Genomic DNA, 13,027 nt, shown 5'->3' with positions numbered 1-13,027 from the left:
TTGGGAGGGTGAGGTGGGTGGATCGCCTGAGGTCAGGAGTTCGAGACCAGCCTGGCCAACCTGGTGAAACCCCATCTCTACTAAAAATACAAAAATTAGCCAGGTGTGGTGGTGGGCACCTGTAATCCCAGCTACTTGGGAGGCTGAGACAGGAGAATCACTTGAACCCAGTAGGCAGAGGTTGCAGTGAGCCAAGATTGCACCATTGCACTCCAGCCTGGGCAACAAGAGTGAGACTCTATCTCAGAAGGAAAGAAGAAAAAAAAGGCAAAAATTTGAAAAATTCTCATCCAAAGAGGTATTTGTTTTAAAGGTTTCATTTTAACAGGATCTCTGTGGTCCAGGAGGCTTGCTTCTGTAGCATACATTATTTTTCAGTAGTATTAGTCAAATAAGATGGTATTGTACTAAATTAATGGAATTAGGGGAAAGTACGGCATAATAGTTAAGACTAAATTTGGACTGGGACAAGCCTGGCTGTAAATCCTGGTTCTCCTATAGGATTAGCTGTGGGAACCTTCCAAACTTCATTTTCCTACAAGATGAGAATAATAATCTCTACATCACGGGATCTTTGAGAGATTGTCCATATATTAATCAAGTTCTGTTAGGGACTCATAAAACAGTTGCTGTGTGAGTTGCTTGCTTTTTGCAAGGTCATTTTTCAGTTAGTTCCTGGCTTGTCATTCAAATTACGGTCCTGACAGATTTCCAGTGTTGTAAGAGTTTAGCACTTCATCAGTCATCTAGGGATTAAATAGACGTGAAAATATTTGTTAAAATATTTTCTCTTCTGTTATTTTTAGTTTTTTAAAAATATATTTTTCTTCCCTGAGAGTAATAGGAGAACAGGTTGCACTGAGAATAAAATCCGTACTCCACCCAGGCCCTGACTTTGGCTTGGGTTTGGGTTCTCCCTTGTGGTCAGGGGAGTCGAAGTCTGTGATTGATTACCCCATCAAAGCCACATGGACCTGGGAGGACAGTTCCACAAGGACAGAACGCTGGGTAGACACAACTGCCTGGATTCCATAGACCCATTGCAAAGGGCTCGAGAGGCCCTGCCCAGCAATCTTCTCTTGCCTGATTTTCCACTTCTTGCCTCAGTGGGCCTCATCTTATGCTACTTTCTTCTGTACCCACTGCTCGGAGGTTGGACCATGCCATACCCATTTCCATCTCTGGGCCTTTGCATGGGCTGTTCCCTCTGCTTGGATTGCCCTTTCCTGGCTCTTGGCAAGGTTGGCACCTTCTTAGCCTTCACTCTTCCACTCAGAAGACCCTTGCTCAGATACATTCATCTCACGCAGACCCTTCTCTGCTACGCTGCATCTCAGGTCTGACTTCTCTGCCGAAGCTCCCTGACAACAGTGCAACCTTGTTGTATGGATGCGTTTACTTGTATTCCACCTGTCCCCCACCCCCAATCTAGACGGTACACTTCACCAGAGCAGGGACTTGGCTTGTCTGGTGGTGGGACACTCCTGGTGCCTAGCACAGATCCTGATACATTTCAGGTCCTCAGATGTTTCCTGAATGACTGGTAATGAATAATAAACAGGTGAAGAGGTAAAATGAGGTGGGAGGAGGCATGAGGGTGGGTGACAGAGGATGGTAAGGTGAGGATCGTGCTAGTGGGTAAATGAACTTGCTGGGATCTGGTCCCTGGTGGGCAGTGACTGCAGTCCAGCAATACTCAGAGTGAAGGAGGAAGCCACGGGAGAACAGGGCCAGTGTCTATTAATCAAAGAGAGACTTTGGGGCCACTTGTTTCAGGCACCTGTTTTAGTTCTTCTCAATAGGACACTGACTGTTGTAATTTCTTTGTATGGTATAGGAACAAAAGGTAATAACCCATAACACCATTCAGGACATGAGAAGAGCGTTCCTGGAAAGTGGCCACGGAAACTAGTGCCACTTCCCATAACTCTACGCATTCCCTAGGGAGGGAGACCCACCACCCTTTCATCCCTAACTGTAACCCTACTTGGCCATGATACAAGTGGCATTTCTAGTTGTTTATGATGTGCTAACACTTGTGTTTCCCAGGAGTTCAGTGAACCTAAGTGGGAGAACAGTGGGGGGAAGTTGTTAAGACTGTGGTCTTGGAAGTCGAATGCTGGCTCTGCCACCTGGTAGATCGTCAGCTTGCACATGTTATTTAACTTCTTTAAGTGAAAGAAGTTAAATTTTTAAACTTATTCAAAATGGAAACAGTCACTAATAGAGATGGTCTGAAGATTAAATTGGATAACTCATAAAGAGCTTAGCTCAGTACCTGTGCATGGTTAGTGTCAAAAATTCATTACTGAGTCCTTGCAAGCCACAATTATCCTCTAATCAGCCCCTGTGGTTGTAGAAAGCTTAGCATGTAATCAACAGAAATCAGCTGAGACTACTGGAGCCAGAAAAGAAAAGTTTATTGGAAGGCTATTAATAGCTTAAAGAACTGAGGGAAGAGCTGACCAAACAGGCCTCAGGAAAGATGAGAACCAGGGGAACTGGGGGTCCTAGAAGCAGGAATGCATGAGCCATCTTTCCAAGGTCTTGCTGCTGCTGATGGTTCTGCTGCTGGTGCTCTTGTTCTTGTTGGCTGCAGTTTTAAATGCCCAGGAGGGAGAATCAGACAGACTACGGTGGGTTTGGGCTCTCCCCTGTGGTCAGAGTCGAAGTCTGGGATTGATTGCCCCACCAAAGCCACATGGAACTGGGGAGACAGTGCCACAAGGACAGGACACTGGCTAGACACAACTGCCTGGATTCCATAGACCCATTGCAAGGAGCTCCCGAGGCTCTGCCCAGCAAACTTCTCTTGCCTGATTTTTCAGGTTCTTACTTACCAACATTGAATTGCCTTTAATCATAGCACAGCATCATTTCCTCCTGTCTTTCCGGACTATCAATCATTCCTTCTTTTGAAACCTCTATAATATTGATTCACTTATACATTTATTTTGCATTTATTTAGTTAAATGCTCTGTGAAGCTTTTATAGGAGCATATTTATTGAACACCTATTAGGTATGGGATTCTGTTCTGGGGGCTGGTTTAACTCAGTGACAAAGAAATCCCATGCCCTTAAGGACATGTCATTGACACCATTGCCACTTGATGTTATGTATCTATTTGACATATAAATAGGCTGGGCACAGTGGCTCACACCTGTAATCCTAGCACTTTGGGAGGCTGAGGCGAGCAGATCACCTGAGGTTAGGAGTTCGAGACCAGCCTGGCCAACATGGTGAAACCCCATCTCTACTAAAATACAAAAATTAGCCAGGCATGGTGGCATGTGTCTGTAATCCCAGCTACTCGGGAGGCTGAGAAAGGAGAATTGCTTGAACCCAGGAGAGAGTGGTTGCAGTGAGCCGAGATCGTGCCACTGTACTTCATCCTGAGCAGCTGAGCGAGACTCCATCTCAGAAAGACAGACAGACAGACAGGCAGATGAATGGATGGATGGATGGAAAGAAGGAAGGGGGGGTAGAGAGAGAGAGAGAGAAGAATCTCTGAGACAGCCATAAATAAATAAATATATAACATGAATTGGCAATGGTGCTAGTGAACCAAGTGCTACTGAGAAAGGGAACATGTGTAGAGTGTGGGGGGTATTGCTCACATTGGTTATTCATGTTTATATGCATCTGTCCTTCAACTGACCACATTTTTATTACTTTATTCTTACTTGTCTGCCATAAATGAGCACCTTACTGGCTTCTGCCTTCTGGAGTGAGCACCTTAAAGTGCCCTACCCCTGCCTCTTGGTGGATGCAGAATAAATGTTTGTTGAATGAGTGGATAAATATACTCCTTATAGTATGGCTATCCGATGTCTGTAGTTTTCTGCAGGTGAAGCTCCCAGCCACTCTTCCAAGGGGAGCATTGCAGGTGACATGTACAGAAGGGAGAATTATGCCTGGGCTTTTCCCTTTTGGATACTCTATGTTTTTAGCTGACTGATTGACTTAACCCTCATTTAGCCAATCTATTCTCTGGAATGAATTTGGTTTCTTTTTTTTGTTTTTCTTTTGTCATACATGCTTTCTGAATTTAAGACCAACTCTAAGATATAAATGAGGAAAATATTCATCCCTCACAACTGAAGTCACAGAATCGACATCGAAATGAATCATAGCATCTGAAGGAATCTCAGGAGAGCGGCAATAACAAGGGTCCTTTAAGGGAAGCCTGAATCCTCTTAAATCTATATTTAATGTCTCTGTTTATGAAAATGGAAAGAACTAGATGCATCCTCATTTAAGGACTCAGTCTAAAAGTAGACAACAAGACAATGGAATGCTTTAAAATTTTTTTAGACGTTTGTGTAAAATGGAGCAGTGTGGATTGTATGCTGTTCAGAAATGGCCTCCATCTTAGCAGGATCTCTGGTTTTTCACTGCAGACCAATGAATGCATGGCCATTGACACAGCTCTCTGGTCCCGATGGTAGCTGTGTTTATAAATGGTCAGCTGTGTTGTGTGTATATTTTGCTTATGCTAAATACCCCTGAGAGGATGAGTATCATCTGTTTCCAGTTTAGTTATGATTTGGAGCATGGTAGATTTTTTTCAGATGAATGAATACTAAGCCTGTTCCACTTCCTGAGGAAAGTTAGGGTTGGATTCTGAACTGTAAATTGCCAAACTTGTTAAATCAAATTAAAACTAAATGTAAAATGCTGTTGACCCTATTTACAAGCACTTGTCAGAATATACTGTACTGCTCAATGAAAATGCCGTGTTTTGGGTGAAAGATTACATACCAGTGCTGACAAACCAGAAACCATTTCATTCACCATTAGCATGAATGGATGATATGGCTGACTGATAGGATGACTGGAAATAGTGGCGAAATGGTATTGGTGACTATATAGTATCTTTATATAATATTAAAACTTTTCAAAGCCATTTTTATCTAAATGTTCTCAGAGTTTTCTGTCTCCAAGGATGCAAGAATACACATGATGATAAAGATGGGAACAATAGACCCTGGGGATCAATGGATGTGGAAGGAGGTTGGGAGGCATAGGCTGAAGAACCACCTATTGGGTACTCAGCTTATGGCACGGGTGATGTGATTGTTGAATGGGACTACAAGCCTCAGCATGCACAGTTTACCCATGTAGCAAATCTGCACCTGTATTCTTTAATCCTAATCTGCACATCTATCCTTTAATCTATTATAAAAGTTGAAATAAGAACAGAAGCTATCTTTCCAATAACATTATCAGCCCTGATAAATTTGTTAATAAAGTCTTTAAAATAGTCAAGCTCAAATATTCCATGTTACATATTCTACTCGAAACAGCACAAAATGGGATGCTAGTCAATACATTTAATAAAGCAAATGGAACCCCAGCACGAAATATAAGAGAAAGACTTTACTTTTAAAAATTTAATTGTGTATGAAGTCCCTTTATATAAAGTATTGTAAGCGTTATCTCTATTACAAAAGGATTTACTCCAGGATACTGAGAAAGCAAATTTGGCCAGCTACATTTATTTGTTTATTCATAAGCCATAAAGTTCTTGATAGAGATCTTAAAGGAAAAGTTAGAACCAACTTGACATAGATGTCAGAACTGGAAGGGACTTTACAGCAATTACACATCATTTTCTGTGCATAGAGAGCTAGTGACAGTGAGTGACTGCTCCAAGGTCACTTATCTGCTAATAAGTGGCCAAGGTGGGGTTAGATTCCAGACTTCCATTTCTGTGCTCTATTTTACCTCCTTGCCTCTGGGAGTGAGAATTTAGGTTAGCAAGATAAATTTGTAGTTGTCTTGGTCTTTTCATGCTCCTATAACAAAATACTTGCAACTGGGTTATTTATAAAGAACAGAAATGTATTTCTTGCAGTTCTGGAGGCTGGGAAGTCCAAGATCAAGGTGCCAGCAAATGTGTCTGGTGAGAGCTGCTGTCTGCTTCCAACATGGTGCTTGTTCTTGTGTCCTCACTTGGAGAAAGGGATGAAAGGGCAAAAAGGGCCAAATGCTGTGTGAAGCCTCTTTTACAGGAGCTGTAATTCCATTCATGAGGGAGAAGCCCTCATGATCTAATCATCTTCTTAAAGCTCCTCTTTAGTACTACGGTAGCCCCCTCTTGTCCAGAGGTTCACTTTCCTAGGTACAATACAATAAGATATTTTGAGAAAGAGAGAGAGAGAGAGACTACATTCACATGACTTTTAATATAGTATATTGTTATAATTACTCTTTTATTGACTATGGTTAATCTCTTACTGTGGGTAATTTCTAAATTAAACTTTATCATAGATATGTATGTATAGAAGAAAACAGTAGTGTATATATAGAAAATATATCAGATTCAGTACTGTTTGAGGTTTTAGCATCCACTTGGGGTTCCTGGAATGTATATTCCCTGTGGATAATGGGGCACTACTGTATTGTGCTAGAGAGATTGTGATTCAACACAAATTTTGTAAAGACACAAAAATTCAAGCCATGGCAGCAATCTGTAGAATTTTTCTTTATGTATCTCTTTTAATGAAAGCAGCTGTTATGTAAAGAATGGAATGTGTAATACTCTGTTGATTATTATCCTTGTGTTCCTACATGTTCATGCTCTTCCCATCCCACCTTCACTATTTTCTCTTTAATTACTGGGAACAAATAGGTAAGATAGGGTGTGTTTCAATGTGCTTCTGTGAGCAGGTCAATGAAATGTGTCCAATAACATAGAAAATAGACAGAATTTTTCTTCTTTTGGTCTCACCCAGTTGTCTTATACATCACCAACTAGCTTGGTCTTTAAATGGGCTGTCCATTCTGATGCCACAGAAAGCTGTCAGGGTTCTATCATGGGTCAGCTCTAGTCACTACTCAATTATTTACCTTGTCATTTAACCAAGCACTTTTTTTTCATGAAACAGCATCATTTACAGAAACACTTTGTTTTCAGTAAAATCTCACAGTCTAAAATTGAGTTATTTAAATAATAAAACACTTTAAATTCACTTTGACATGTTTCCACATCCTAGCAATAAAAACTTTTAAAATGTCACTTTTCAAGTTGTGTTATGTTTGGATGTGAACAATATAACTTTGAAATGAAGGAAAATACATAAAAATTATTTTGCAGATTTTGTTTTAGTTAAAAACATCATACTTGGAAAGATTACATTTTATTAAGCCAAACATCTTCTATAGTATCTATATTATTAAAATGTACGGATTATTATGACTAAGAATAAAATTAAGAATCTATCTTAGGATTCTTAGATTGTTAGAACTAAAAATAAAGTAATAGCTATCATTTGTGGAATATTCCAAGGTTCAATAACTTGCATGAAGTCCTTACCACTGAAATATACCACTTCTAGTCTATGTTCAAAGGGACACCTTTATTAACTCTTTGGTAAAATCCTGATTTCTGCTTTAACAGTATTACATTCTCCATTATGTGCTTGGAGGAATATGAGTCCTTGGTGTATTGACTGAAATGCATTTTGTAATTATTGGTACATCACCAAATGCATAGAAATTGGTAGTTACATGTTTTTCTAATGTTTTCCTAACATGTCAGTTGGGATACCTGTTCTTCTGGATTGTTACAATTACTTTTTTAATAAAAAAGAGATTTTAGAAATCTAAACAATTGCACATTTATTGGTAATCCTTATAAAAATGATTGATATTTACAAATCCCACAATATAATTTGAGATTTTTTTTTTAAAGATTTCCGAAGAGGGCTTTGGTCCTCTTAATGGCATTGAAACTACACTTGACAGACTAATTAGATTGTCTAGACTGGCACTCTCAGAGCTACTTAAATGCACTTATATGTCAGACACAAAATCTGAGAGACCACTCCTTCCTTGTGCCCATTAGTTATGGGATCACACCCACTTCCTTGAAGCTCTCTCGATCAGACATGCTAAGTTAGTCCTTTCACAGGCTGACTAATCATTCTGTTCTTTCGATAAGCTCTTGGCCTATGAATCTAACCAATATAATATTCCTATTTATTGACCCATTTTATTGTAATTTTCTGTTGTCACATTACAGGGACTGTGTCTGCTAGTTCCTTTTTTTTCAACTTTTATTTTAGATTCAGTGGGTATATGTGCAGGTTGTTACCTGGTATATTACATGATGCTAAGGTTTGGGGTTTCAATGATTCTGTCACCCAGGTACACTGAACACAGTACCCGATGGTTAGTCCTTCGACTATTCCCGCATTTCTCCCTCTCTCCTCTAGTAGTCCCCAGTGTCTGTTTTTCCCATTTTTATGTCCATGTATACCAGTGTTTAGCTCTCACTTATAAGTGAGAACATGCGATATTTGGTTTTCTGCTTCTGTGTTAATTCACTTAAGATAATCGCCTCCAGCTGTATCCATGTTGCTGCAAGGAACATGAGTTCATTCTTTTTTATAACTGCATAGTATTCTGTGGTATATATGTGTGCTATATATACACACACACGCATACATATATATATATAAATATATATACTACATATAGAAAAATACTACATATAGAAATATATATACTATATATAAATATATATACATATATAAATGTATATACTACATATATATGTAGTGTGTGTGTGTGTGTGTGTGTATATATATAGTTTTTTTTTTGAGACAGAGTCTCACTGTGTCACCAGGCTGGAGTTTAGTGGCATGATCTCTGCTCACTGCAACTTCTGCCTCCTGGGTTCAAGAGATCCTCCTGCCTCAGCCTCCTGAGTAGCTTGGACTACAGGCACATGCCGCCATGTCCAGCTAATTTTTGTATTTTTAGTAGAGATGGGGTTTCACCATGTTGACCAAGGTGGTCTTGATCTCCTGACCTTGTGATCCAACTACCTTGACCTCCCAAAGTGCTTGGACTAACAGGCATGAGCCACCATGCCCAGCCTCAGACTGCTTTTCTACAGGGATTGAACTAATCTATATTCCCACCAACAGTGTGTAAGGATTCCCTTTTCTTTGAAGCCTCACCAGCATCTGTTGTTTTTTTGACTTTTTAATAATAGCCATTCTGACTGGGGTGAGATGGCATCCCATTGTGATTTTGATTTGCATTTCTCTGATAATTGCTGATTTGAAGCATTTTTGCATGTTTGTTGACTGCTTGTGGTTTTTTGGGGGATGTGTCTGTTCATGTTTTTTGCTTGCTGAATTTAACCTCCTTATAGATTCTGGATATTAGACCTTTGTTGGATGTATAGTTTGCAAATATTTGCTTCCATTCTGCAGATTGTCTGTTTACTATGTTGATAGTTTCTTTTGCTGTGCAGAAGCTCTTCAGTTTAACTAGGTCTCGTTTGTCAGTTTTTGTTTTGTTGCTATTGCGTTTGAGGGCCTAGTCATAAATTCTTTTCCAAGGCTAATGGCCAGAATGGTGTTTTCTAGGTTTTCTTCTAGGATTCTTATAGTTTTAGGTTTTACATCTATATCTTTAATCCATCTTGAGTTAATTTTTTATATGATGAAAGGTAGGGGTACAATTTTTCTTTTGCATGTGGCTAGCCAGCTATCCCAGCATCATTTATTGAATAGGAATTCCTTTCCATGTTGCTTATTTTTGTTGACTTTGTTGAAGATCAAATGGCTGTAGGTGTGTAGCTTTATTTCTGGGTTCTCTATTCTGTTCCATTAGTCTATGTGTCTGTTTTTGCACCAGTACCATGCTGTTTTGGTGACTGTAGCCATCCTAGTATAGTTTGAAGTTAGATAATGTGATGCTTCTTTTTGCTTAGGATTGCTTTGGCTATTTGGGTTATTGTTTGGTTCTATATAAATTTTAGAATTATATAATTTGATTCTATATGAATTTCTTTTCTAGTTCTGTGAAAAATGATGTTGGTAGTTTGATAGGAACAGCATTGAATCTCTAGGTTCCTTTGGGTAATATGGCCATTTTAACAATATTGATCCTTTTAATCCATGAGCATGGAATGTTTTAACGTTTGTTTGTGTCATCTTTGATATATTTTGACAATGTCTTGTAGTTTTCCTTGCAGAGATCTTTCCTTGGTTAGATGTTTTCCTAGGTATTGTGTGTGTGTGTGTTTGTCTATTGTAAATGGGATTGTGTTCTTCATTTGGTGCTCAGCTTGAACATTGTTAGTGTATAGAAATGTGACTGATTTTTGTACATTGATTTTGTACCCTGAAACTTACTGAAGAAGTTTATCAGTTGCAGGAGCCTTTGGACAGAGTCTTTAGGGTTTCCTAGGTATAGAATCATATTGTTTGTGAGGAGAGATAGTTTGATTTTTTTCTTTTCCTATTTGGATGCCGTTTAGTTCTTTCTCTTGTCTGATTGCTCTGGCTAGGACTTCCAGTACTATTAATAGACTGAATAGGAACGGTGAGAGTGGGCATACTTGTCTTTTTCCAATGCTCAATGGTAAGCCTTCCAGTTTTTGCCCCTTAAGTATGGTATTAGCTGTGGATTTATCATAGATCGCTCAATATTTTGAGGTACATTCTTTTGATGCCTAGTTTCTTGAGAGTTTTTATCATGAAGAGATGTTGGATTTCATCAAAAACGTTTCCTGTTTTTATCAAGATGATTCTATGGTTTTTGCTTTTAATTATGTTTCTGTGGTAAATCCAATTTATTGATTTGCATATGTTTAACCAACCTTGCACCCTAGGAATAAAGCCTACTTGATCATGGTGAATTAGCTTTTTGGTGTACTATTGGATTTAGTTTGCTAGTATTTTGTTGAGGATTTTTACATCTGTGTGTATCAGATATATTAGCCTGTAGTTTTCTTTTTTTGCTGTTTCTTTGCCAGGTTTTGGTATCAGAGTGATGCTAGCTTTGTAGAATGAGTTAGGGAGGAGTTCTTTCTCTTCAGTTTTTTTTGGAATAGTTTCAATAAAATTGGTACCAGCTCTTCTTTGTACATTTGGTAGAATTTGGCTGTGAATCCATCTAGTCCTGAGCTTTTTGCGATTGATAGGTTTTTTTAAATTACTGCTTCAAGTTCAGAACTTGATGTTGGTCTGTTAAGGGTTTTAATTTCCTTCTAATTCAGCCTTAGGAGGTCGCGTGTTTCCAGAAGTTTACCCGTTTTCTCTAAATTTTCTAGTTTGTATGCACAGAGTTGCTCCTAATAGTCTCTGAGGAGCTTTAGTATTTCTGTGGAATTCGTTGTAATGTCACCTTTGTCATCTGTGATTGTGCTTATTTGTATCTTCTCTTTTATCGTTGTTAATCTAGCTAGTGGTCTATCAGTCTTGCTTATCCTTTCAAAGAACCAACTTTTAGTTTTGTTGTTTCTTTGTATGAATTTTTGGATCTCAATTTTGTTCATTTCTGCTTGGATTTTATTTATTTTCTTCTGCTAGCTTTGAGGTTACTTTGCTCTTGTTTTTCTAGATCTCTAGGTTTGATGTTAGATTGCTAATTTGAGATCTTTTTAAATTTTTGAGATAGGCGTTTAAGTTCTATAACTTTCCTCTGCTTTTGCAGCATTCCAGAGATTTTGGTATGCTGCATCTCTGTTTTTAATTATTTCAAAGAATTTCTTGATTTCTGCCTTAATTTTATTATTTACTCAAAGTCACTCAGGAGCAAGTTGTTTAATTTTCATGTAATTTTTCAGTTTTGAGAGATCTTGGAGTTTATTTCTATTATTATTGCACTATAGTCTGAGAGTATGGTTGGTATGATTTTGATATTTTTAAATTTATTGAGACTTGCTTTACAGTTGAGCATGTGGTTAATCTTAGAGTATGTGCACATGAGAAGAATGTATATTCTATGCTTGATGGATGGAGTATTCCACAGATATCTGTTAGTTCTCATTGGACAAGTGTCAAAATTAAGTCCAGAAATCCTTTATTAGTTTTCTGCCTTGATGATCTGTCAATGGGGTGTTAAAGTCCCCTACTATTATTGTGTGGCTGTGTGATTCTTTTCGTAGGTCTAGGAGTACTTGTTTTATGAATCTGGGTACTCTAATGTTGGGTGCATATATATTTGGGATAGTTAAATCTTCTTGTTTAACTGAAATTTTTATCATTATGTAATGCCCTTCTTTGTCCTTTTTTTTACTGTTGTTAGTTTAAAATCTGTTTGATCTGATAAGAGGACAGCAATTCCTGCTTTTTTTTTTTTTTCTCCTCCTTTCTGTTTGCATGGTAGATCTTTCTCCAACCTTTTACTTTGAGCCTATGGGTCTCTTGAAGATAGCAGACAATTGGGTCTCATTCTTTATCCACCTTGCCACTCTGTGCCTTTTAAGTGGGAGCATTTAAACCATTTGCATTCAAGTAATATTGATATGTGAGGTTTGGATCCTGTCATAAGTTGTTAGCTTGTTGCTTCATAGTTACTATTGTATAGTTGTTTTATAGAGTCTGTGGGCTATGTACTTTAGAGTGCTTTTGTGATAGCAAGTATCATTCTTTTGTTTCCATGTTTAGAACTTTTAAGGAGCTCTCATAAGGCTGGCCTAGTGGTAATGAATTCCCTTCGCTCTTGCTTGTCTGGAAAATATTTTATTTCACCTTACTTTATAAAGTTTAATTTGGTGAGATAATTATTTTTTGAATATCCCTAAACTTTGATACATCTGGAAGGCAGCTCATCTGGTGCTTGCTCTAAACTGAAAATGAAGGCCCACATTCTGAGTATCTTAACTCTCATATGCTCCTCCAAAGGCTTATAAATATTAACAAGAAGTCCATTCCAGGTTCCCCATTGTCTCACTCTCTGCTTTCTTTTCTCAGGGAGTCCATTTTGCCGAACCTCACCTCCACCCCAACCTGCACTCTCTTTTCCAAAACACATTATTAACAAGTAGTAAACCAAGTAATGGGACATAAGTCTTCTAGTGTTCTGCCATTAAAATAGGTGGGATAATGACCTCAGGACAAAGATTCCTTTAAGGTATTTGCATTCACCATTACTCTTTTGCATGTTTTCTTTCAGACGATCTCAACTTCGGTTTCCTGGAACCACTCATTGGTGACAGTCATAAAGTAAGTGTACATTTAAAATTTTCTTCTTAAGCTATAAATGGAAATCTCAGTTTTG

At 38.3% G+C, this 13,027-nt stretch overlaps 1 protein-coding gene across 1 annotated transcript in view; it reads left to right on the top strand.

The window, feature by feature from the left end:
- Nucleotides 1-12,922: 12,922 nt before the first annotated feature.
- The window catches only part of NCALD (neurocalcin delta), a 248,214-nt gene continuing 248,109 nt past the window's right edge, over nt 12,923-13,027 (top strand). The window contains exon 1 of the mRNA XM_012455856.2: nt 12,923-12,972. The gene's annotated coding sequence lies outside the window, so the exon portion shown is untranslated. The remainder of the gene's footprint in view (nt 12,973-13,027) is intronic.

The sequence above is a fragment of the Aotus nancymaae genome, unplaced genomic scaffold (genome assembly GCF_030222135.1).
Source record: "Aotus nancymaae isolate 86718 unplaced genomic scaffold, 86718_ANA_hifiasm-v0.15.2.pri h1tg000036l, whole genome shotgun sequence".
NCBI lineage: Eukaryota > Metazoa > Chordata > Mammalia > Primates > Aotidae > Aotus > Aotus nancymaae.
The sequence above is the reverse complement of the archived record's forward strand: the minus strand, read 5'-3'. Positions and strand labels throughout refer to the sequence as shown.